The sequence below is a fragment of the Myodes glareolus genome, chromosome X (assembly GCF_982192425.1).
Source record: "Myodes glareolus chromosome X, mMyoGla1.1, whole genome shotgun sequence".
In the NCBI taxonomy this organism is placed as follows: Eukaryota; Metazoa; Chordata; class Mammalia; order Rodentia; family Cricetidae; genus Myodes; species Myodes glareolus.
The window spans coordinates 24,396,036-24,422,283 of NC_142053.1; the positions used below are offsets into that span (position 1 = coordinate 24,396,036).

Here is a 26,248-nt window from a genome sequence, read left to right on the forward strand (position 1 = left end):
AGGTGGAGGATGTGTTTCCTTATAAAAAGCCCAGCTTGGTTAATGTGAGAAATGTAAAGAAAGCACTCTATTTAGCTGTCATCGAAGCAAGTTTGGGATGTGTTCAGTCAGTGCCTCCGAGAGGTTGTAAAGAACATTTTGTTTAGATTCTTTATATAGTCTCCTCGTTGCCACTCTGATCCTCTATCCTAGACTGCCAACTCTTCTCCTATAAAATTGTTGGCATTTTCTCAAACTCTGTCACTTTTGGGTTTGGAGGTGGAAGAAGAGCTACAAAGAATGTCAACTTTTATATACTTGACTGAGTCATAGAAATTTGCCTAGAGTATTCAGTGGGAGTTGTACAGTCTGAATTCACCTCAGTTTGTGCTAAAGAATGAGAAGAATATGAAATAATTGTGATAATGCATATGTAATATTCAGAGAAGTTTCTGGAGAAGCTTTTTTGACTTGTATGTTATATTTTATCCTAATTATTAAATATCAAATGAATTGATTTCAAACAGGTCATTGAAGATGCTTTTAGTAAGTTTGTGGGCAATAGACTTAGTATATCAGAGGTATGTAGTCAGTTATAGCCAATATGCATTTTAATAACTGACATGGCCATGGATAGACAACTTCTCAGGGCCAAGTAAGTGAGAATCCCATTTTAAATCATAATAAGACCATGCTGAACTTTGCTTTTCCTACAACTGTGATTCTTGAATGAAAAAAAAATAATTGGAATGCTTAAGATATCTAGGGAAAATAGTTTATAAGGGTGGGACACAAAGTAAATACAATAAATATAGCTTGAGTAATTAATGAATATTGGTGCTTATGGCTGTTTTGTATGATGTGAGCAATAACGAACACAATCTGGCAGAAAAGATAAGCTTGGGCAGAACCATGATCATTGGTAAAATAAGCCTGGAATTCTAATAATATGTCTATCTCTCTCATGTAGTATTCCCTGAGTGCCTTACCCATTGGCCCTTTGAAACTTTTAACAAGAAGGAAATAAATGGGCTGGGACTGAAATAAGAAAGGCATACTTTTTGTCAAGTATTTCTCTCTAGGGACAGACAGTGTAGCTCAGTGGTATAGTGTTTGACTAATGTGTGTGTAGCCCTGGATTCTATCCCCAGCACTTGCAAAGCAAATCACCAAATATACCAAATTGACACTCATACACAGGAGATGTTTTCTGTGGGACACAGTAGGTTGAGAGTATATACGTCATGTTCTATATGTTTCAAATTAGATACAAGAAAGGATTAGGAGTGTTTTTTATACTGAGAAGTAATAAATATTGGAGGAACTAAATATGATATAATATTCTAATCTAAACATTACACAATGTATATAATTTAAATGTCTATTTCAATTTTATCAATTAGTATCTGAGAAAGTACATCTATTTAAAATGAAAAGAATACTAACCCAACAACAAACTCTGTGGAACATTTTTTTGGCTGTCCTCTCGTAGAGAAAAGCTGTAGAGAAGATCCTCACTCTAGCATGAAATATGATCTAAGGCAATGCCCTTCTTGGACCGTCTCCATGGAGATTTATTACTGGAAGTAAGAGAAGGACTATGTCAACATTAGAACATAGTTCCAAGGCATGAACTTCAAGGTTGACAGTGAGTACAATTTCACTGTAGATGTTTTTCATTTCAAAATTTTGATATAGAATTTTTGTGCCTGCCTAAGTTGTCAGTAAGCTAGGATAAGTCAGTACTACTTAACACCTACTATCTATGTTGATGCTCCTTGACCAATCTAGTGACAGAAATACTTGAAGCTGGTTTGTCATTTCTAGTTCCCTAGATGCTATTAGTCGGCTTTCTACTGGAACACTAAATTATCCATTGGTATTGGAAAACATGATAATTATATAAGCAGATTTCTCATAGTATCTGGATTTGAATTTTCTTTTTTTTTAATTTTCTCAATAGAGAACAATTCTAAGGACTTTTAAAGAATAAAGTGGAGTAGAAATTGCTGCCCCATGAGTTTTTAAGTCTAGATATAGCTGCCAAATGATTTCCCTTCATGATCTCAAGTTAAAGTTCTCAACAGAGAATAAAAGCATTGCAGGAAGACCAAATGCCAGTTTCTTATGGCATTTGTGGCTTTATGCCAAAATATTTGAAATGCTCATACAAATAGTTCATTCTAGAGCTTTAGAAGCAACTTATAAAAATCAACAGCTTGCATGTTCCGTATCTGGGGAAAGGCCAGGATATGGCAGAAATGAAGGACATAATCCAGACTGCTTTGCATTCATTAACTGTTATTAGTGTTAAGTACAGGGTAGGATGTTTTTCTTGTTGAAATTCACAGTACCTTTAAAGCTGCAGACTAAAAAGTAAGTATAATTGAATACATAGCTTCTTTAAGAAATAACTGACCCGGAGACAACTTGTGTAGATTGGAGAAGGCTAAACAAGATTGAGTTTTATTATAAGAAATCATTATTGAGACTTATGTCTGGTATAAAATATGCAAGTATTCATTGTCTCTTGGCTATTGTTAAAATTATTCCATGGGGAAAACCTTACAGATACAAGTTTTGATGGACTTTGTAATGTGTGAATTTTAATAAAATTGTAGGATTTTAAGATACCTTTGAATTTTGTCAAATTATATCTTCCCATCTACAATATATACACACAATGCATTACATGCACCCATCTACTTCATCCTTAATACGTTAATACTGTTTATATCTGGAAGCTTCTAATAATTGTGTTCTCCCTACTCTAAGATGAGAAATTTGATTTTTGAGCAGCTCTAGTTACTGAATATTTACATAAGTGAATCAAAATCTTTTCCTTTTCTTAAGCAAAGCCACACAAAATACAATAAGAACTGATTCCTCCGCTGTGTGGTGTAGCTCTGCTTCATCTCGTCCCTAGGGACTGCACCAAAGAGCCCTGCTGTGATTCCTTATGGTATCACTTGTGATGGGTAGTGTTCATTGTTCATTTGGTGGACTCTAGAATCACTTGGAAGTTTGGTCTTAGGCATGGCTATGGGGAATTGTCTTGATTGTCTTCATTGAATTGGAAAGACCTGCCCACTGTGGGTGTCACTCTTCCCTGAGTAGGATCCTGAGTCTCTAAGTGGAGCAACGGAATTAAGTGGTAGAATGCATTCATTGCTCTTTAGTTTTTTACTATGGAATTTCCTTTTGCCTTGATTTCCCTGCAGTTATGGACAGTATTTTGGAACTGTGAACTAGAAGAAGCTCCTTTCCCCATAAGTTGCCTTTGAAGCAATAGGAAAAGAAACTAAGACTTCCATCAGATGTTGGGAAAGAATTATGTATATGCTCCCCAAGTTACTGATTCTTTTGTTTTGAAAGCTTTGTTGAGGTATCATTTACATACCAGATCATTCACCCTTTTAGTTGTATAATTTAATCAGTGATCTTTAGTTTGTTCATAGTCGCCTAACCATCACCACAATTATTTTTTATATTTTTATTTGTGTATGTATTGTCTGGTGTGTGTGCGCACACATGCATTAATTTGCCATGGAGCATGGATGGAGGTCAGAGAAGAACTTTCAGGAGTTCTCTGCTACTAACATGTAGACTTCTGGGAAATAAAAAGTTGTCAGGCTGGGCAGAAAATTCCTTTACCTTACTGAATCATTTCACTGAGCCCCCAGACTCTTATTTTTTTTTAACATTTCATTATTGTACAAAGAAGTACACCTTGATCTCCTTTAACTATTACCTCCTAGCCCTGTCTGTCTCCCTGCTACCTGAATGGTAAGCAACCACTATCCCAATGTGTTTGAATACAATTGCCTATCTTAGTTATCTCACATGAATTAAATCACAAATATGTGGCCTTGGCCTTATTTGTCTAGCTAGAGGTTTATATGTTTTTTCCCCAAATCTATTTATAGAGCCACTTCTATTCTGAGTCCTGGTTTTGATATTGGGATGTTAGCCTCCTAGAAAGTGTTTGAAGATTTCTTTCCTCTTTTGTTTTTTGGAACAACTTAAGGAGAATAGGTATCATTTCTTTAATATTTGCTAGAATTCAGCAGTAAAGGTACCTGGTCCTGGGTGTTCTTTTGATTGTGACTTTCCATTACTAACTCAAACAAATTACTTGGGATTGGTCCATTTGGATTTTCTGTTTCTTCATGATTCAGTTTTGTTAAGGCATGCATGTCTAGTAATTTTTTTAAATTTATTCTAGATTATTAAATTTGTGGACACATAGTTGACCATAATAAGCCCTAATGCTGTTTTTCATTTCTCTGATGTCAGTTGTAATTTTTTCTTTAAATTTTTTTCTTCGTTTTGTTCTCGTTTGACTAGCTAAAAGTTTGTCTGTTTCTTTTCAAAGAACCGGCTCTATGTTTCCTTGATCTTATATACGATTCTTTTAGCTCTATTTGATTTATATCTTCCCTGATCATTACTATCTTTTCCCTTCTACTGACTTTGGGATTAATTTATTTTTGTTTTGATATTTCTTGTGATAGTTTATCTGAAATCTTTTACTCTTTTGTTGTGGGTATTGATTCATAGAAATTCCTTCCTTATTACTTTTTTGCTATGCTCCACATGTTTTGGTATGTTTTATCTCCATTTTTTTATTTAGTTAAAGTAATTTCTAAACTTCATTGTTGATTTCTTCCATTCTCCATTGGTTGTTCAAAAGTAAATTGATTTGATATTTATAAATGAAATTCTCAAACAATAAAAAGGTATAGAGCTATAGACAGAACTTAAAAATAGTTTTTAAAGTAAATTACTAATTTACATGTATTTGTATAGTTTTCTGTTTTTCTTCTGTTCTAGATTTATTGCATTGTTGTCAGAAATATGAAATATACTTAATATAATCAGTAATTTCCCTGTTGGCACCCTCTCTCCCCAAGTCTTTCTCTCTAATACACACACACACACACACACACACACACACACACACACTCACACACACACACACACACACACACTCTGCTGGGGATAATGTAGACACTGACACATGCCTCATTTAAAAGATTATTGAGAATTATTTTATGCCCTATCATATGATATCCGCTGGATAATATTCCATATGTTGAGAAAAATGTGTTCTTCAGCTGTTGGATGGGGTGTAATTTAACTCTGAAGTTTATTTGTTGATTTTTCTGTCTTGGTGATCTGTTCATTGCTGAACATGGAATGGTAAAGTCCCCCGCTGTTATTATGTTCAAGTCTCAGTTTCTTTAGGTCATTAATATTTGCTTTATGTATTTGTATGTTCTAATGTGTGTTAGATGCATATTTAGACTTTTATTTCCTCTTGCTATATTGAGCCCTTATCATTATATACTGAACTTCCTAGTATCTTTTTATTGCTTTTGATATGAATGCTATTTTGTCCTAGTACAGCTGCATTCTTGCTTTCTTTCAGTTCCCTTTGCGTGAATCATTCCACCCATTCATTCACTTTGCACCTCTTCATTTTCAGTCCTTCAAGGAAATGTGAGTTTCTTGTAAGACACATATATTGGATTTTATTTTGTTATCCATCTAGTCATTCCATGTCTTTTAGTTGGAGTATTTAATCCATTTGTATTCACAGAAATTATTGACACGTAAGGTTTTACTACATTCGTTATGGAACTTGTTTCCTAGCTTTGCTGTAGTTCTTTTCTTTCTGTGTCCCTCTCTTACACTGCCTAAATGTTTGTGGGAGTTACTCTAGTGGTGTAGATAGGATTCCATGCTTGTTACAAATTGGTCCATTACAACAATGTCCATTAGAAACTTTTGCTTTATAGTTTGATTATAACAAATTATTTTAGAATGAAGATGGGGTTATTTGGGATCTGCCTACTGTTAAATTTCAGCAGCCCAACAGCCATTTCCATACCAAAGTCTTTGCCTTGCAAGTGAAGCCTAGTGGATGTTGTTCAGCCTATGTAGGGGCAGCATTTGTGAAGGCAGATTCTTGACCACCTGAACCGATCACACCATAGTCTAATAGCTACAAGTATTCCCAGTCCCAGTGGGTGCACTTACACCACAGGTAATTGTGATTCAAGCTGGAATATAAGTCTGTCCGATTAGATTAAGGTCTCTGCTTGGCATCAGCTCCTTTCCTCCATTCCCTATCAATGGACACTTGTATGACAGTACTATGTTGTCTGAGGTGGGAGGATTGGTTGCAGAGATTGTTCCTTGGCCACCAAGGCTAGTATGCTTGGTTGACTGAAGTCTTACAGCAAAACTGTTTTGTGTAGTCTCAGGAGTAGGGTGTGTGTTTCCCAGGCTCAGTTTACAATGGGAGATAGTACCGCTGAAACTGTGTCTTACCCCACAGGTGAGCAGATCTTTTGGTGCTGGAGCTCAGTCTGTGGACTCTGGCCTATGCATAGTGCCTTCTACTTCTACAGGATACTGTCTCATGACAATAGGCCTTAGACTTCTCTCCAAGACAGCTCTGTACTAGGTTCCATGCCCTGCCTCTTCACTGGGGAAATACTGCTCCCAGATCTACAACAGGAGGTTGAAGGAGCCATGGTCATTGATCTTATTGCCATCTGGCCTGGTGTAGTTGGAGCAGCATTGTTCACACAAATATTGGCCTGGGAGAGTGGGCGTTATTAGAGAGCGCTGTTTCACTCTGATAGGTGTTGTACTAGGGTTTAACTTTAACACCTGGGTTTAATTCCTTTCCCGCCCTCATTGGAGGTAGGTGCCTTTGTTCTACATTGCTTATCAGGACAGGGAGAGAAGAACAGGACTTGGACTTCCTTGTGTTTTCCAGTGCATTTACTCATAACATCTTACCTAATTCCTTAGTTCTGGTGCTGCCAGTTAGGCACGTGGATAGCTATTTAACTTAGTGTGTCTGTGGGGAGAGATCACTGGAGTGTCTTGGCTATCATATTTGTCAAGTTCCACTAAAACTATTTCTAGTGCTGATTTATGACTGCCCTTGTGTTAGTATCATCCTGTCTTGACTATTAGCCTTTGTCATAATATTTGAATTCAGGAAGTGGGAGTCCTTTAACTTCTTTGACAAGAAACTATCTTTCATTTCTCTGCTTTCCTTTTTCTGTATCTCATCCCTTTGTTTGAAAGTAGTTTCCATATTTCTTTGCTTCTGTCTCATAGCATTTCTACAAATACACCTCCCACTCCCGACACACACACATATCTTTACTGTCTGTTCTTCCAGTCTTGTGCTGCTGGGTTGCGACCCTTTCCACACTCACACTTTAAAAACAAGGATTCAGTTGTTTTACGGAAACTTTCTAATTGTTTCATATCTCATGCTTCTGAGGGCACCGAAATCACCAGGTCATGTGTTCCCCAATTAGATATGACTTTTCTGGGAAACATCCAGGCTATAGCAAACAATACACTTATTAGAGACTAGAGAAGAGAGAACCAATCCCTACAAATGAACAGCATTCACTCAATACTTTCGACCTTACTCACCTGTAAACCTGGAGTTGTATTACTGCCTTTAACTTTTAAAATCGCCTTGGCTTTCTTCTTCCTCTCCCCTACCCCCTTTCCTTCATTGTTTCTATTAGCATTATGATCTACCATTCAAAGGAAGATTAAAATGAAGGTTCATAATAGTTTACAAATATTAAGTTTAGACTAATGCTGAAATCATGTAGAAGAGACGTGCCACCTTGGGAAAATATAGAAGTTGAGGAGACATAGCTTGAAAAATGCTTCCTAAAGATTCTTATATGCTCATTGGTAAGTACTATGCATCCTGTTTGAGAATCATTTCAAAAATAAAAATGACTCCCTATTTCCAATGAGAATTTTATATTCTTAGCAATATGCAATAGCTTGATATACATTAGTAAACACATTTGCCTTATAAAATAAAACGAAACAAAACTACTTTGGTCATTTCCACTCATTGCAATTAATAATATTTACCAATTGTGTTGCATCAAATGAAGGTTAAAATATTCTTACAAATAAGAGTAAATGACTATGCATTTCATTAATTCTAGCTAATAAAATAGTGAAGAAACACATTTACCTCAGATAGGTAAAGAGCAGAAAAATGCATTGGAAGACCTCCCCTAGCATCCAATTCTTTTCCCCCATAATTTCACCAACTGGTTGATGCTCTCTCTTTTTCTCTCTCTACTTTGATCTCATTTTTGCTCTAATATGCAAATGTTTCATGGAAAGTTTAAGTCTCAATCATATTTTAGCACTTATTACTTTAATCAAATATTCGGCTCAAGTTCTATGAAAGTTTTCTGTTCCCAATCAGGTTAGAAAGGACACTGCACATCTTGCTTTCTTCTTTATCTGTTGGAGAGTACTTGGTGTGGGACACTCAGAATGCTTTCTGATGGAAAGAACTCATTTTGGCCTGGGGAGATAGTTAGTAAAACGATTGCTGTGAAAGCATGAAGACCCAAATTCTGTTCCCAGGCCCCCTTTAAAAATGCAATGTGGTAGCCTGTACTTGTAATCCCAGTGCTGGGGAGGTGGGGACGGGTGGACCTCTGGGGTTTGCTGACCAGCCAGCAAACTTGGTGACCTCCAGGCCAGTCAAAACACAAGATACCCGAGAAAAATAGCAAAATGACAGCTGAGCCATTTCTGACCTACACACACACACAGACACACACACTTTGAGACAGAGACAGAGAGAGAGGGTGCTCACACACATAGGTCAAGAGTTGGGATAGGGTTAGTGTATGTGATGTTGATTAATTTGATTCATTGACCACCTTCTTCAGCTTTCTAAACCCAACCCACTTGACCTAACTCAAATCCTATACATCATAGAAAAGTCTCCCTTTCTTCTGATAGTCTACTTTAATTTCCCCCTTCACTGAACTGTAATATATTTGCTCTTTGTACCCCCAAATCCAGTATTTGATTATTATATTCTCCTGTTCTTTAGTAGGCTTATATGTGCTGACCTTGTTCTTCTTTATATGAGACTGATGGTAGATTTGCAGTATAACTTACTGTTGGAGAAATGATTATAAGTTCTTTAATTGAAAATAGATTTTAATATATTGTGATTATGGTTTCCCCTCCCCCAACTCCTCTCAGATCCTTCGCACTTCTCCACCTGCAAAATCCACATCCTTTCTTTCTTTCATTAAAATACAAGCAGACATCTTTAAAAATAATAAAACAAGATCCCCGGTAGCTCCTCTTCTGCCCCGGCCCAGAAGGGTGATGAGGCTGGACCTTCACCAGCCTCACTATGACTATTGGGAATATTTTGGAAGTGTGCCCAAATTGGTGAAGACAAGAGTCCTTACGTTGCTGTATGCTGTATAGTGATGGTCTTCAGTATCCTCTTCATACAATAGCTTCAGAAACAACCGGCATGTGATTGCCTTCAGACTCTAAACAAAGACTTGCCTCCAGAAAATAATGAAAGAATAGTTAACCCTTTTATCTCTGAACATGAAATGAGATAAATTTCGAGATGCTGTTCTCTGTTTTTATGCTATTGGAGCAATGAGCTATGTAAATAATTAAGATGTAACAGTTTAATACACAGGATGTGATTATAGCAATCAAAAAATAATAAAACATAATTAGATGAAGTAAAGACAAACCAGAATAGGACAAAGCAAACAAAGAAAAAGCGCCAAAGAAAAAGCTCTAGAAACATATACAGACATGGAGAGACAAACACTTGCACACATAGAAATACCATAAGAAAACAAAATTGGAAACCATAACATATATGAAAAGGATGTGTAAAGGGGAACAATCCCAGACAAAGCATTATGAGACAAAGAACCTCCAAAAAATGCCACTGAGTTAGCTTTGTGTTGGCCATCTACTGCTGGGACTAGGACTTGGACTTAAAAGGATGGTTGGTATCTGTAGTAAGGAGGCCACTAGTTAGTTCCCGGCCACTTAGCCCCGAAATAATCATACAGAAACTGTATTATTTAAATTACTGCTTGACCCCTTAGCGCTAGCTTCTTATTGGCTAACTCTTACATATTAGTTTAACCCATCTCCATTAATCTGTGCATCACCACGAGGTTGTGGCCTACCAGCAAAGTTTTAGCATGTCTGTCTCTGGTGGCAGCTCCATGGCTTCTCCTCCTACCTTCCTTCTCCCAGCATTCTGTTTAGTTTTCCACACTTACCTCAGTTCTGCCCTGTCAGCATGCCAAACCAGTTTCTTTTTTCATTAATGGCAATCACAGCATACAGAGGGAAATCCCACATCAAGTATTCCCAGTGCGACTCTGTTAGAGCAAACTAGTTTGTCATTGGTGGGTGGTTATGGATTGGAAATAGCTTCTGGGTTAGGGATCTGGGCTTGTGTCCATTTCCCTCTCTTAGTTTTGGGATCCTGTCAGGCTCAGACCTATACAGGCCCTTTGAATGCTGCTTACACCCAACACTGCTTGGGTGACCAAAACCTGAGACTAAATAGACTGGGTACTTAGGGTAAACCAAATGATACTCTTCTGCTAAAAGAACAAAGCAATGAAATGATTCCAAAGGCATTCTCATATATCCAAAGATCTGTGCCTCATTCAGCCATCATCAGAGAAACTTCCTCTTGCAGTAGATAGGAACTACTACGTGATTATAAATTCTTGCAAGCAAGAGAGGTATCTTTCTTTCTGCTTTGATATTTGTCATTACATGCCGATCAATACATTTAGATCTATGGAAAAAAAATCAACAATCACTGATGTAACTAATGTAATTCATTCAGTGCTGTTGTCCCCCTTAAAATGTAACTGCATTTGCAAGAAAGTGCTATGAGTATGGTGTACAGAAATGCCTGTAGTAACTGCCTAAGTTGGCAACATTGCTTTTTCCTATTGTTGTAAGCTTTTTGTAGTAAAGTGGAAAGTAGCTTTTCCTGCCACTAGCAATTTCTTGTGGCCTTGCTATTGGCTCCTTCTCACAGTGACAACTGGGAACACTTAGAAGGACCACCTAGTAGCTTCACATGTAGAGTAGGGACACTGAAAAAAGTCCAACACTCTTTTCATGTTTCCCAGATTTCTAAGATCTATAAGAAATCTTTTTATTTTGTTGTTCTTGTCTCTTAAATTATGTCTGTAGAATGCAAAGTAAACTGTTGACTTAGAATCATTTTAATTTTTTGACATGAATTTAAGAGAGCAAAATGAGAGTATCCTAGAGAGCTATAGCAGCTTTTCATTTTCAGCAGTTGGTGGAGCAGTGAAGCAGAGTAGCCATTTTCAGAGTGTGTGGTAAAGGGATTTATATATTTAATTAGTTTCCCTCCGCACTTCCCCACTTCTTCCTTTTAACAGCAGGTAGAATACAGTGCTGACAATTGCTTCTCTCCCCCAACCCAGTTGAAGTTTAAAATTATGAGTGTTGTATAATGAAATGGTGATTTTTATTCTATCCTGGTGGTAAAAAGGGATTTGCTGATGTGTAAAATGAGACAAAGATAAATAACAAACAGATGTTCTCACAAAATGTTCATTAAATCCCTGCCTAGTAGAAGATACTGGATTACATGTGTTCAAACTCTAAATGTGTTCGAGAATAAGGAGCTTTTATACCTTAATGCTCAATTTAGGAAAGACTATAGAACTTTCTCAGTAAAAATCATAGTAATCAGTGACTTACAGTCTCTTCCTCATTTCAGTGAAGCTTGTCATGACTGTTTTTAAACTTTTCTCATTGCTTTTCACAGGTCCAATTATCTGAGCAGACATCACTTTATTGGGGATTATGAAGCGGGGTTAAGTTTTTATTTGGCCCCACACAGGGGTATTGCACAGGTGGAAATTGCAGCTCATCCTTGGACCACCTGTAAATGATTATGTGTTGTGGCTATGTAATAATGGTTTAGGGGAATGGGGCTGCAAAGGGAGAATAGCAATAAGACTCTATTCTTCCTCTGGTTCTTCCATAGTCGTAGCAAATATAAGGTTTTCTGTCATTTCAAGTGATGAGTTGTCTTGCCATACTAGGCAGATCCGGTAGTTCTTTTTCCTTTCTTCCTTAAAAAATATTTATTATATTTAATTGTGTATATGCAGGTGGAGGGGTATGTGCACATGAGTATAAGTGTCTGCAGAGGCCAGAGGGATTGGCATTCCCTGGAGCCAGATTTACAGACAGTTCTAAGCTATCTGACATAGATAATTGGAACCAAACTCAGATGTGCTGCAAGAATAGTACATTTTCTTTACTGCTGAGATACATCCAGCCCAGAGTAGATAGTTCTTGCTGCATTGTATTGCTTATAGTAAGGCCTACTGGACACAGTTGAGCCATGGTTCCGATGTGTTAAGTATTAGGTAGTTGTTTTCTTCGGGTAGGTTTTAATATGAATTTTATGTTCCAGTGGAAATAAGGAACCCCTAGTTTTACCTGGGGAGAATAGTGCTAGAGAAGAGATAATAGTCAGTTCTATTGTTGAGGAATGGTAGAAGTTCTTTAGGAAAGGGAACAAAAAAGTATTCCATCCGGTGGAAACAGCATATACAAAACTGCAGACTCTGAAACAATATGAGAAACTTTTGAACTCTCAGTGATTCAGTTTGCTTTTGTGTCTCAGTTTCCTCATCTACAAATAGATGTAGCAATAAAACCTATCTTATATATTTATAATATCAAATATATGTAGTTTAGAATAGTTACTCATATATGGTAAATGATAAAAAAACTTAGTTCTTATGACTTTAATTTCTGTTGTTTGTTATGTGATTGGGAAAGTGGAGAAATGTCAAGTTAAAGTAATAGGTATGAGTAGAGGGCAAATTATTTACTTTTACTATGCTAAGGATGGACATTTTCCCTTTTAGGTGAAAGAGAACTATTATGGCGTTTGTTCAGGACTTGAAATATGTCCAGACTTGAGTTTTAGAAAGACCATTCTGTTAGCCTTCTGAAAGATAAAGCTGGATAGGAAGAGAAGAGAGAAAGATTTGGAAAAATGGAGTCAGAGACAGAGAGGTCAGTTATAAGACTGTTTGTAACCATACATGTAAAAAGTGATGGAGGATCAACTCAGAAAAGTGGTGGTCAACATGAACGATAGGTAGAAAGTCTGAATGAAATGTCGCAAATATGATTTATTTTGCCTATAGTGTTGAAATTTGAATAACTTTCTATGGAATGTATGTTCTCCCATTTGACCTTGGCTCCCTATCTTATTGCATCACAGATTTACAATGCCTGACTGGCCCTTTGTGAAAGGGAGAGAAGAAAAAAAAATTAAGAATGATCCCTAAAATAAAAGAGGGAATGTAAAATCGGGAAGGAAATGTACAAGGGGCTGTTATGGGGGTAGCTGTAGAGAAGGAACAGAAGATAGATATGACCAAGATATACTCTGTATGTGTATGACATTTTCAGAATGCTTAAAATAAGTCCTACAAATGCAAATTAAAACTACTTTGATATGCCATGGCCGGTTAATATCCATGGGAGGCCTCCCTCTTTATGAAGGGAAGTGAAGGAGCAGTGAATAAGAGATGGGGTGGTACTGGAAGGAGAGGAGAGGGGGAAACTGTGATTGGGATGTAAATAAATAAATAAATAAATAAGAAATGAAAACAAAAAATAAAACAAAATAAAACTCCGAGATTCTTTATCACAGTCAGAATGGTTATCGTGAAAACCAATGATGAGCTGAGGATGTAGTTCACTTTGAAGGTTACTTGTTTAGCATTCATGAAGCCTTAGGATTTTTCAACAGCATCGTATAAAACCAGATATTGTAACATTCCTTAAGTGGAAGCCAGGGGATCATAAGTTCAAGGTGAGTTTAAAAACAAAATAAACAGGAAAGAAGAGATAAAGAGAAGAGGAGGAAAGGCTACCATGTGACATTCACCTATGCCTTTCCTGGGTACATACCCAAAGAACCTCAAGTTCTACCAAAGAGATACCTGCTCATTACTGGACTGTACACAGTAGCAATGATGTGGAATCAACCTAAATGTTCATCAGCAGATGAATAGATAATGAAAAATGTGGTACATACATACAATGGAATGTTGTTCATCAAGAAAGAAAAATAAAATCATGGCATTTACAAGAAAATAGATGAAAGTAGAAATTATCTTAATTACCCCAGACTTGGGGTGATAAGTTTATGATTTTTTTCCATATGTATATCCTAGGTTTTTATTTAGATACAGATATACATGTGTATATATGTGGTATATGTCTTGAAACTAGAAAGAAAAGCATGAGAGGTGTCTTTATCAGTGTTCTTTTGCTGTGAAGAGACATCATGACCATGGCAACTCTTATAAAAGAAAGCATTTAATTGGGGCTTACTTACAGTTTCAGAGGGTTAGTCCATTATCTTCATGGTGGGAAGCATGATGGCACACAGACAGACACGGTGCTTGAGAAGTAACTGAGAGTTCAACATTTGGATCCACAGGGAACAGGAAAAGAGAGAGAGAGAGAGAGAGAGAGAGAGAGAGAGAGAGAGAGAGAGAGAGAGAGACATAGAGAGACAGACAGAGTCTGGGACTGTCTTGGGCTTTTGAAACCTCAAAGCCCACCCCAGTGACACTCTTCCTCTAACAAGGCCACACCCTTTATTCCTTTTAAATAGTGGCACTCCATGGTAACTAAGCATTCAAATCTACCAATCTATTTGGGCATTCTTATTCAAATCACCATAGAAGGGTAAGGACTTTCTTTACATTTATTATTATTATTATTATTATTATTATTATTATTATTATCATATATTGTTGTGTTTATTGGTGCTCTTGCATTATTACAAAGCAAACATGCAGGTCAATAGACAGCCTTCATAAGTTGGTTCTTCTCTTTTTACATGGATTTCAGAGCTTGAAATAAAGTCATCAGTCTTATATATGTGTATATCTGTATCATCTCACCAGCTTGAAAAAGATCTTAAGGGAGGATTGAGAATGGGGAAGGTAATGCTGACAGCACATGTGTGGAATGGAAGGGGAGGGGTGGATGGGTAGAAAGAGAGCTAGCAAGAGGAATTGCAAGGATGGTGAATGGTAGGATCAGGGGAGGAGCAGAAGCAAAACACATTTGAAAGAAAAGTTTGTCTATTATATTTATAAATACCAGAAACAGGTTTGAAGTTGAAGAGCTAACTCTTCACTAAGGGTATAGATTTAGGAATGATTTCTTAGCTTATACATGATAGCTGATATAATTTTGATCAATCATATATATAATTTCTAGTTTCCTAGATATATGCATTTATTTAATTTTGTGTGTGTGTAGGGTCATGCCCTTGTCATGGTTCATGTTTGGCAGTCAGAGGACAACTTGCGTGTGTCTGTTCTTTCTTTCCACCATAATGGTCCTAGGGATTGAACTCAGGTCATCAGGTTTAGTAGCAAGTGCCTTAACCCAGAGCCATGTCACTGGTTGCTCAATATTATTCACAGAGTATTATAGTTGGGACAGGAACTGTCTGCCTGAGGCACATGACACATAGCTGGTGGTGCTCTTTTCGTAAGTTGTGGCCCCCTTTGCACATGGGGCCTGCTTGGTAGTCACAAGGTTGAAGTGCTCTAGAGGAAGGGCGTATGTATGCATTCCAGCTTGCCTTGGTGCTAGCCCAAGTCTCTTTGGTTCTTTGTTAATCAAAAATATGAACTGTTCCAACCACTTGTTCCCATCATCATGAACTTCCCACCTATGGACTGAAACCTCAAATAATGAGCCACATAAATTCTTCCTTCTTTAAGTCCTTTCAGCTGTTTTCTCACTGCAATATGAAAAGTAATGAACACCCAACAGAAGTTTGAGCTCAGTAACAAACCAGTGAAGTGCCCAGAGGTAATGCTAAATGAAGAAAGAATTGCAGACATAATATAGACCATTTGTTCCAAAAGTGTGGTTCATGGGTCCCTGGGATTCCCTAAGATTGTCCCACAGGCTTTGAAATGTCAAAACAATTTTCAAAATAATTTTAAAGTGCTTCTTGCCTTATTTTTTTCTGTTTACAATTCACTGATGGTTCAAAAGCACATGTGAATAAAACTGCTGCTGACCTGACAAGAATCAAGGGAGCAACACAAAACTGCATTATTTTGTAATTTTATTCTTGGCCATTGCATATTCAGAGTTAGGAAAGCAAAACTATGTTTACCTAGTTATATTGCTTTTTATAATCAACTGATACTGATATTATTAATTTTAACTTTGTGTAGTTTTAACATCCTGTATATAAAAAATGAGAAGTACTTCTGATGCTTTGATGCATATTAAAATATGATGGTGTCTCTGAGTGTAAATCACTTGCATGATTGAGTTAAAAACTCAGCTCACAGTTTTTTACATGGGACTCCAGCTTCACTTAAAACTGACAAAGTATGGTTATTGTGTGTTACTGGGTATTTGGCAGGCATCAACCCCAAAATAAAGTGGGAATGTTATTTTCAGGATAGTAACAAACAGTATGTATTTTTTGCCAATTTCAAATATAAACACTTAAGTGCAAGTTAGATTTTTGTCACTTGTTATCTGCCATCTTGAACTTGACAGCTTCCCAATACACCATGACTTTTTTTTAATGAGGCCAGTGATAATATTAAATAATACGATTTATAAATCTTGCATAATTAAATGTACCACCATCTGGAAAGTTTTCATAACTCAGCAAATCAATAGTTGTCAAATGATCAATACATGATGATATAAAATCATGTTTTGGAAAATCTATTAAAGTGAAGAGATGACCAATGATTTTAATATAGCTAAGCCTTAAAAGTTCATTAATATAGATTCAAATCTCCATTGCTGTAAAAGAAACTATTGTCAAATCTTAATGTAGTAACAGATAATACCAAAATTATTTGAAAAATATACTCAAATAGTTTTTTATTTTCTAACTATATATTTGTTTGAGTCTAGGTTTTCTTTGCACATGTCAACCAAAGACCACAGAACAGGCTGAATGCCAATACATTAAATATATATATGAAATGTCATAATAAACCAATATTATGTATGATTAATGTATACTAATAAAAGGTTTTTAAGAATCATTAAAAGAGAATTTTAATGTTTTCAATAAAATTGAAACATTGTAAAACAGTTATAGTTATTGTTAGTGACTACTTGTTTTGGAAAACAAGTTATATTTATAAGCACTTTATGTTAACATGTACTGCATTTGTTATATTTTAAGTAAATAAATATTAAAATGTCATGGTTATAGTTCATATAGAGTAAGTAGCAATAAATATGACTACAAAAACCCAAAGTATTTTTTAAAAATGTTTTGGAGCAGGGTGTGCTGCAGCAGAAATATGGAGGTCAGAGGACGACTTGCAGGAGTCTCTGCTTGCCTTTTACCATGTGGGTCCCAGGAACTGAACTTAGGTCATCAGACGTCGCAAAAAAGATGGCCACAGGCCATCCTATTTGGCTCCTCCAAACATTTATTTTGGGTATCCTTCATATTCTTGAAATATTAAAAGGGGCATCAGTATGAAAAAAACTTTGGAAGTGCACTGTTGTTATAGAGTTCTGAAAGTTGTGAGGACAATAAGTGGGAAAGCTGTCTCACTGTTAGACAGCCTCATCTTCTGTAAGGGAATGGAGACAATGTAAAGTCAGAATGTGGAAAAATATCACTAACCCTAGACAGTTAGCACTAAAGTAGAAAGTAGTGTGGACTAGAATGCTTAAGAGATCTGTTAGACATACAGACTTGAGCAATCTAGGACTTTGTAGCACAAGATAGAAGAGGATGTGTTCTAATCATGATGATCAACATGAACAAAATTCCAGAAATTAAGTTAGACACAGCACTTGGGAAGAGCAAGTAAACGACCTCTGAAGGAATAGTTTATATTGGTGAATAGTGATAGTTTAGTTGAATGAAGAGTATAAAGCCAGATTATAAAACTTTACATGCCAAGATAAGAAATTAAGTTCTTACTGCTAATAGGAATCTCTTAAAGGTTCATGATTCAGCATGAGCGTACTATGAAAATGATATTTTATGAAAACTAATGCAGAAATAGCATAAAGGTGAGATTGTAAATAAAGAGATTAGAAATCAGATAAGGGAGTATTATAGTCATTTATACAGTCAATGATTAGGACCTAGTAGTTGGAATGGAAAATAAATAATAGATATGAAAGATATTAGAATAGCCTAATGGACAGAACTTGATTGATTGGAAAGAGGATTAATTTTAGACTGGCCAACTGAGAGGTTTGTGATGCAGTTGATGAAAAAATGAAAGAACATAGGTAGGCTTAAGTAATTAATGATGACTGGGTTGTTATTTTATTTGTTGAAAGCTTGGGATTATTTTAGTAGAAATATGGATACTTGGTGTAATCATAGAGAGGTGATCATTGGATTTGAGAAAATGAATTAATTGTATGAGGAGCAAATTATGTAAATCGGGAGCCTACAAAATAAGTCATTATCATTAGGTTTTGATAGGGGCAGCCAGTGAAGAAGGCTAAAAACATGATTGGAGACTTTTACAACAAAATAATATTATATTGCAGACACCAATAGGAGAGTTTTAAGAAGATTGTATGAGCTGTGCTGTGTTCTACACAGAATAGAATGTTTAACATATGATGTAAGGTCTCTGAAAGTTGTCTTAATATATCCTCTGTTTCACTCAATGGTATTTCCAAAATATCTGATTTGATACATGTAGTAGATTTGCTACATGATAGATAATAAGAAAATAAATATATTTGGCTATAAAATGCCATTTTTTGAGCAAAACTTATAAACACATTAAAGAAAATTAATTGGGAATATCTTCAGATGCAGTTCTCTCTAGACACATTGATTGTTTCTGTTTGCTTATCAGGCCCTATTAGTGTAATCCAGAATAGGGACATTGAAATGCCCAGTGAATCTAAGGTAGATCATTCAGGTATGCTGACTCGTATATAAGGCAACAGGAAGATGACTGCAAAACTCCACAGACTGCAGCACAGTCGGTGCTCTTACATTCTAGTCCTTTTAAGTTGTGCTCTTCATCCAGGTCTGGCATAACCTTATTCTTATGATGTGTTATGCATATATTATCCTACATCAAAGTGAAGAATTCCTTAGAGCTTAAACAGTTGTAATTACATTCATTAAGACATTTGATTTGAGCCTAAACTTATTTTGATAACAGTTCATAGATTCTAGTTGCAAATTATTCAGAAAACCAGTATATTGCTTGGGTTAAAAATTAATGTCTATTTTTATTTCAGTTTTCATTTTAATAACCATAAAAATATGAAAGAAAAAATAAAATTTTTAGTAAAAAATAGAAGTTATCTGACTTTTTTAAATTTATAAGCCAATGATATGAGAATTAGTGTTTTGAGCTTGGATTTTATATTAACTATCAACTAATTATGACAAATTGTGACAAATTATTCCAGAATGCAGTAGGTTAAAGCAGTAAACATTATCAATGTTTTTAAGGGTTAAGAATCTTAAACCAGTGTGGAAAAATGTTCACGTCTCAAGATCTCTTATGAGGATGCAGTAAACTGAATGCCATGGTTCTGATCTCATCTTGAAGGGTAGCTGGGGCAAGGGAGATGGCTCAGCAGTTAACAGCACGGGCCGCCCTTCCAGAGGTCCTGAGTTCAGTTCCCAGCAACCACATGGTGGCCTACAACCATCTGTAATGAAATCTGATGCCCTCTTGAGGAAGAGATCTGGTTAGTTGTCCTCATCAACTTAGACCATAAAACCCAATATGAACAAGTTCAACACCACCATATATGGGCTGCCCATGCATGCTTCAGTGTTGCCAGGGCATAAATTTCAATTTTTTTTAAAGGTTAGCTGGTTATGCTTTTAAAACTCAGAGCGGTGCTTCCTGCAGTCCCTTATCCATGGACTTTTTCACAGGGTTGCTCAAAACATGGCAGGTACCACTGTAAAGACCATAACCCAAGAAAGAATACCCAAGATAACCAAGTCAGAGGAATTTCAAAATCTAGTCTCAGAAATGATATAGCATTACTTTGAAGTAAATCAAAGATTAGTTAATACAAAAAATTAGTTAATACCAGGAGATGGGGATTATTGGGGGCCACCGTAGAAGTTGCCCAGTATAGATTTACCTTTAATGCACATAACTAGAGTTATAGAAAAGAAAATAGCTACAGACCCATTTTCCTCAGTAAATCCTTTTAAAACAATTCTACCCTTTTTATTATTTTTTAATTAGCATACAAAAATAATAGGTTTTATTATGAATCTTTAGTAATGAAACCAGGACATATCCTGTGTGTTGAAGCATGAAATGTGGAATTGTCTGTTATAAAGAAAATAGAACTTAGAAAATTGCCAGATGCTCATATATATGTGTGTATATAATTATATGTATGTATAGATATCAATATTTATATACACTAAGATATACACACATGTATCACATATAGGCAGAATATATATTTATATGTATATATACATACACACATATATACATATATGCATACACACATACACACATATATATATATGTTTTATTGCTGTGTTAGAAATTGACCAGTAGTCTTCAGGCACACTAGACAAATGATTTACTGTAGATCTATACGTAAGTTTGTATCCAGTCTTTAAAGGCAACTTGTATTTGCCATTTACATTTGTAAAATGTAGACTCAGAAGAGACTGAAAACCTGATTTAGAAAGAGGTCATAATTATTTTTAATTTACTCCTGTACTTACAGATCCCCAAACACATCAAAAATGATATTAACAGCAGTCGTATGTAAATTTCAATACTATTGCTGAATTTATGTAAGTAAGCATGGACTAAGGTAAGATCACAGTTAAATGTATCCATTGCATACTGCTTGTAGTGGGTATTTGAATAGAGCGAGAGAAAAGTAGAATGAACCTACAAAAAGTTGAATTTTATACAGATAAGATTTGCTCACAGTTTGTATCTTTTCCTCTTACCTTTTCTTATGTTACATTTTAGCTTAATATCTGGAATTATTAAATGCACATTTTTGATGATGGGATGGTAATTTGGAAGAAAGCAGAACAATGTTGTCTTTCAAAAGCAGATCTTTAAATCCAATTTTTAACTAAATTAATTTCTCGAGGGCTAGGGTGTTCTTTCTAAATCCAGAAATTATAGGTATTAATTTATATTCACAAACTATATCCCATTTATCCCAAATAAAAGATATAACCCTGTACTTGTCTACAGAAAAAAGGAAAGGATTAAGGGAAGAAAAAAGTGTTTTATTAATCATAAAACCTATCTGAATCTGAGGAAGTAATTATGTATAATATTTGTAGGGCATATATTTATGTATGTGCATTTCAAAAGAGATGTACTTTTGAATTGGTCATTCCTTATTTGGAAATACAGACATATTTGTTATCATAAAGGAAAATAATAAGGGAAAATGGAAGAGTTTTGAATTTGGTGATCTCTCAGGTGGATCCTAGCCTTAACATTCTGAATCCATGTTCAATTTAGATATTTGAGGTATAATTCTTGGTTATTTGTGCTCAGAAGAATGTATAATTATGTATCTATCTATATATCTATCTATATATCTATATATCTTTGAGTTTAATTTTTTTCTACATGAACATTCTCCTCAAATAGGCTTATGTTATTTTTGAAAAAGATTTGATGTGTTTTAAAACTGTTTTACTATATTCTTTGAGAATTTCCTACAATATAATTTGATTTTGATCATATTCTCTCCTCTCCCCAACTCTCCCCAGATCCTCCCCTCTCTTCCTACCCAGCAAACTTCATGTCCTTTTCTCTCTTCAAATAGTCTGATTGTGTTGTACTCTTGGATATGGGATCTGCCCTGGAGTGGTTGTTAAACCCAGTTTCATTCCATCGAAGAACCTGATTTTCTTTCTCCCAGTAGCTGTCAATTGCCAATAACTTGTTACGCAGAAGTGGGACTCCTCCCCTCCTCCATGATGGGACTTTGTCTGGTTTTAACATGTGTAGGTCCTGTGCGTGCTGTCACAGTGTCTACAAGTTTATAGTTACAACTTCCCTGATGTGTCTGAAAGACACTGTTTACTTAGAACTTATCCCTCTTCCATATAAATACCGACCCTTGGGTGGAAGGGATGTCATATAGACATCCCATTTAGGGATGAATATTCCAGTGTCTCTCACTCTCTGTGCATTGTCCGGTTGTAGGTCTATGTGTAGCTCTTAATTAACAACTACTGCAAGACGCTTCTCTGATGAGATTTGAGCCATTCACTATCTATGGTTTAGAAATATATTCTCAAATTCTCTTTAACTTCTCAGTTATAACTAAGATAGCTGTTCCATATTCTCTCATCTCCAATAGGTTTTATACTTATTCTTTTATTGATCGTATATTTACTTTGTGCTAGGGACTATTTTATGTACTGTAAATGTATATGGTCATTAAAAAAACCTTATTTCTTAGGTTCTGAAAACAATAAAATGTTGAAAATATTACCCACACCCATACACAGAAACTCACATGTTAATGTGATAAAATGATAATTATATATGCTGGTTTTGTGTGTGTGTGTGTGTGTGTGTGTGTGTGTGTGTGTGTATTTGGAAGAAACAGAGCAGGCTTAGGGAAATTGAGAGCAATGGTAGGTGTACAGGTTATAATTTTAAGATGTCTGAGGTAGCCTCATTGGGAAGGAACATTAAGCAGTTATTTGGAAGAGGTTGGAAGAGAATGGCTAACTGAGGGAAGAACCGTGAAACCAAGGACATACCCAGCAGAGAGAGTTGAAGGACTTCCGTTCAAGGAGCTGGTGTGAGTAAATCGGAGTGAGAAAGGGGAATATTAGCTGAATTTGAAAGTCTGTTTTGTATTTAAAGGAGCAGCTAGATTTGCCTTTTAATTTGAGTAAAATAAGTAAGTCTGTGATGAATCTTGTGCAAGGAGTGATGTAATTTAGCTTTTAAAGAGTTTGGGGAAACGTTGAGCGATGGCTTGATAGGTAAGAGCAGTTGTTCTTGCAGTGTAATCATTAAGTGATGAGTTTGCATCCACGTGGCCACATGTGTGCCTGTAACCCCAGAACTGTGGGACTTGGAGACAGGAGGATTGCTGAGGCTTGTTGGTTGCCAACTTCCAGGTTTAGTGACAGACTGGTCTGCAAGGAATAATGTAGAAGGTGATAGCAGGCCATCTGAAGTCCTCCTTTGGCCTCAGTTATACACTCAGTCTACATACTCAAGAACACATACTGCCACACACATGTGTATACTCACACATTTACGCCACCCAACATACAATCCTGGTGGCTATTATTTATGTTGCTTAAGTCAAATCATTGAAGTGCAATTGATGAATAAAATGTTGTATGTATTCAATGTACACATCTTGATGATATTGGAGATAATTACATGTCATAAAATCATGTCAGTTGTGCTATGAGCCTATCAATTATCCCTCAAAGTTTCCTTTTCATATTTGTATGTGTGATAAGAACACTTACTAAAAGATACACTGTCTCAGCAAACTTTTTTTATTTATAAAAGTTTATTAATTTATAATAATATTATATAGAATAATAATCAATTTTATATGGAAAAACAAAAAACCCAGGATAGCCAAAACAATCTTATATAATAAAGGAACTTCTGGAGGTATAACCATCCCTGACCTCAGCAAACTTTTAAGTCATTATTACAGTACTTTTTAACAATTAATGCTATACTGGCTCTCTAAGACTTACCCAGTCTTGTAGTACTGAAGCTATACCCTTGAATTAATAACTCCTTTCTTCGTCCTTCCCTCAGTCCCTAACTACCATCTTCTATTCTCTGCTTCTATGGGGTTTGCTACTTTTGAATCACCATAAAGCTGCTACCATGTGGTATTTGCCCTTTGTATGGTTCATTCATTTAAGATAATAATTTACAGATCTATTCATATTGTTGCAAATGCTTGTATCCTTTTAAGACTGAATGAATACTATTTCTGCTATTTTTCATCTTTACAAATATAATATGTGTAGTCATAGTATATATGTACATTTTCTTGATTCATTCTTTCATATATGGGCATTGTGTTTTTTCCAAGTCTCAGCGTATGGGAAGGCTATTTCAGAGATCCTAGAAGTATAGATATCTCTTTAAAGCACTTATTTTAGCTCTTTTTTATGTATGTATAGAAATGGGACCAGTGAATCATAGCAGTTCTATTTTAATTGAGTGGGATTATGACTCCATAGTATTTTCCATAGAGACTGCACCAATTTATATTTTCACTAGCAATATAAAACTGTTTCTCCTCCCCTTTATTCTTGATAATACTTTTTATCTTTTCAAAATTGTAACCGTCCCTGTGGCTATGAGGTAATAACTTTATTGTGGCTTTCATTTGCATATTCCAAATGATCAGTGGTGTGAGCCCCATTTAAATATACCTGCAGTCCGTTTTATACCTTTTTTGGAGAAGTTTTTATTCAGGTTTCTTTTTATTTCCAGTTTTTAAATCTCTTTTTAATTGTTGTTACTGAGCTATAGGAGTTCTTTTTGTGTTTTGAATAATAATGTTTTATCAGATAGATGTTTGGTTTACATATATTTTTCTCTCATTCCATGGGTTGTTTTTTCATTGTATTGTTTCCCTTTTTTGTGCAAAAGCTTTGGCCAGCTAAAGAAGAGATCATTAATGCCTTTGCAAGGTAGAAGCCAGAATACCAAATACAAAACTACTAAAATAATTTAGGCAAGAGTTGATGGTTATAGGTGCTATTGCAGGGAGGCTGCTTGTTTGTCCCAGCCGCCCAGCTCAGTCAATAGAGCATGAGACTTTTAATCTCAGGTTTGTGGGTTCGTGCACCACATTGGGCTCCAATTGTTGGAAAGGAGAGGGCTGCTTGTTTGTCCTGGTCGCCCTGAACCAAAATAATCACACAGAGACTAGTTAATTAAAGCACTGCTTGGCCCATTAGCTCTACCTTCTTTTTTTTTTTTTAAGTAAGTTTTATTAAATTATAAAAGTTTCCATTTCCGCCCCTCTTCCCAACACCCTCCCACTCCCCCCACTCCCTCTCCTCCTCCCTCTTCATCCCTTAGGGCAGTCAGGGTTTCCTGCCCTGTGGGAAGTTCAAGTTCCTCCCCCCCCCCTCCAGGTCCAGGAGGTGAGTGTCCAAACTGACTTGATCCCCAAAATTCAGAATATGTAGAGGAAACAGGTCCCAGTGTCATAGTCAATGGCTTTTCAGAAAGACTCCGGGCCAGCCACATTCAGAGAATCCGGTCAAATTCCGAGAATCTGGTTATATCACTTCCTCGTTCAGTCCCAGTCCAACTGGCCTTGGTAAACTCTCATTAGATCCGTTCCATTGTATCAGTGGGTGATAGCATCCCTCGCAGTACTGATTTCGTTTTTCATGTTCTTCCTCCTTCTGTTCCTCATTTGGACCTCGGGGGGCTCAGTCCGGTGCTCCAATGTGGGTTTCCGACTTTATCGCCGTCCTTCGCCAGATGAAGGATCTATGGTGACAAGCAAAATATACATCAGTATGGTTATGGGCCACGGCCGATTCAGGCACCCTCTCCTCTGTCCAGAGAACAATCTGGGGGATCTCTCCTTGGACCTGGGATCCCATATATAATCAAGTCTCCTGTAAACCCTAAAATGACTCCCTTAGTTGAAAAATATTCTTCCCTGATCCCATATTCATCCTCCCTCCCTCCCCCCCATCCCAGGCCAACGAGCTTTCCCCATTCCTCCCCTACTCCTTTCTCTCTAACCCTCTCCCCTTCCAACAACCCTCCCACCCCCCCATGCACCCGAGGTTACCTGGGACTCTTGTCTATTTCCTACCTCCTGGTGGATAGGTAAATAATCTTCATCAGGTTCATCTTCTTATTTAGCTTCTCTAGGATCACGAATAATAGGCTCAAAGACCTTTAATTATGGTTAGAATCCACTTATGAGTGAATACATACCGTGTTCCTCTTTTTGGGTCTGGCTTACCTCACTCAGTAAAGCGTTTTCTATTTCCATCCATTTGCATGCAAAATTCAAGATGTCATTGTTTTTTACCGCTGAGTAAAACTCTAATGTGTATATGTTCCACACCTTTTTTACCCATTCTTCTATTGAGGGGCACCTAGGCTGTTTCCAGGTTCTGGCTATTACAAATAGTGCTGCTATGAACATAGTAGAACAAATGCTTTTGTAGTATGTTAGGGAATCTTTAGGGTATATTCCCAAGAGTGGAATTGCTGGGTCCTGAGGGAGGTTGACTCCCAGTTTCCTGAGAAACCGCCACACTGATTTCCACAGTGGCTGCACGAGTTTGCATTCCCACCAACAATGGATGAGTGTTCCC

At 36.3% G+C, this 26,248-nt stretch overlaps 1 protein-coding gene across 12 annotated transcripts in view; it reads left to right on the top strand.

Annotated features, from left to right (window-relative positions):
• Enox2 (ecto-NOX disulfide-thiol exchanger 2) overlaps positions 1–26,248 on the top strand; it is a 271,673-nt gene that overhangs the window by 24,334 nt on the left and 221,091 nt on the right. The window contains exon 1 of one of the 12 annotated variants that reach the window (XM_085684954.2): positions 20,644–20,733. The exons of 10 other annotated variants lie outside the window; for them this stretch is intronic. The gene's annotated coding sequence lies outside the window, so the exon portion shown is untranslated. Of the gene's footprint in view, positions 1–20,643; positions 20,734–26,248 lie in introns of those variants that run through there. One more of the 12 variants, XM_048450359.3, reaches the window with a different exon arrangement.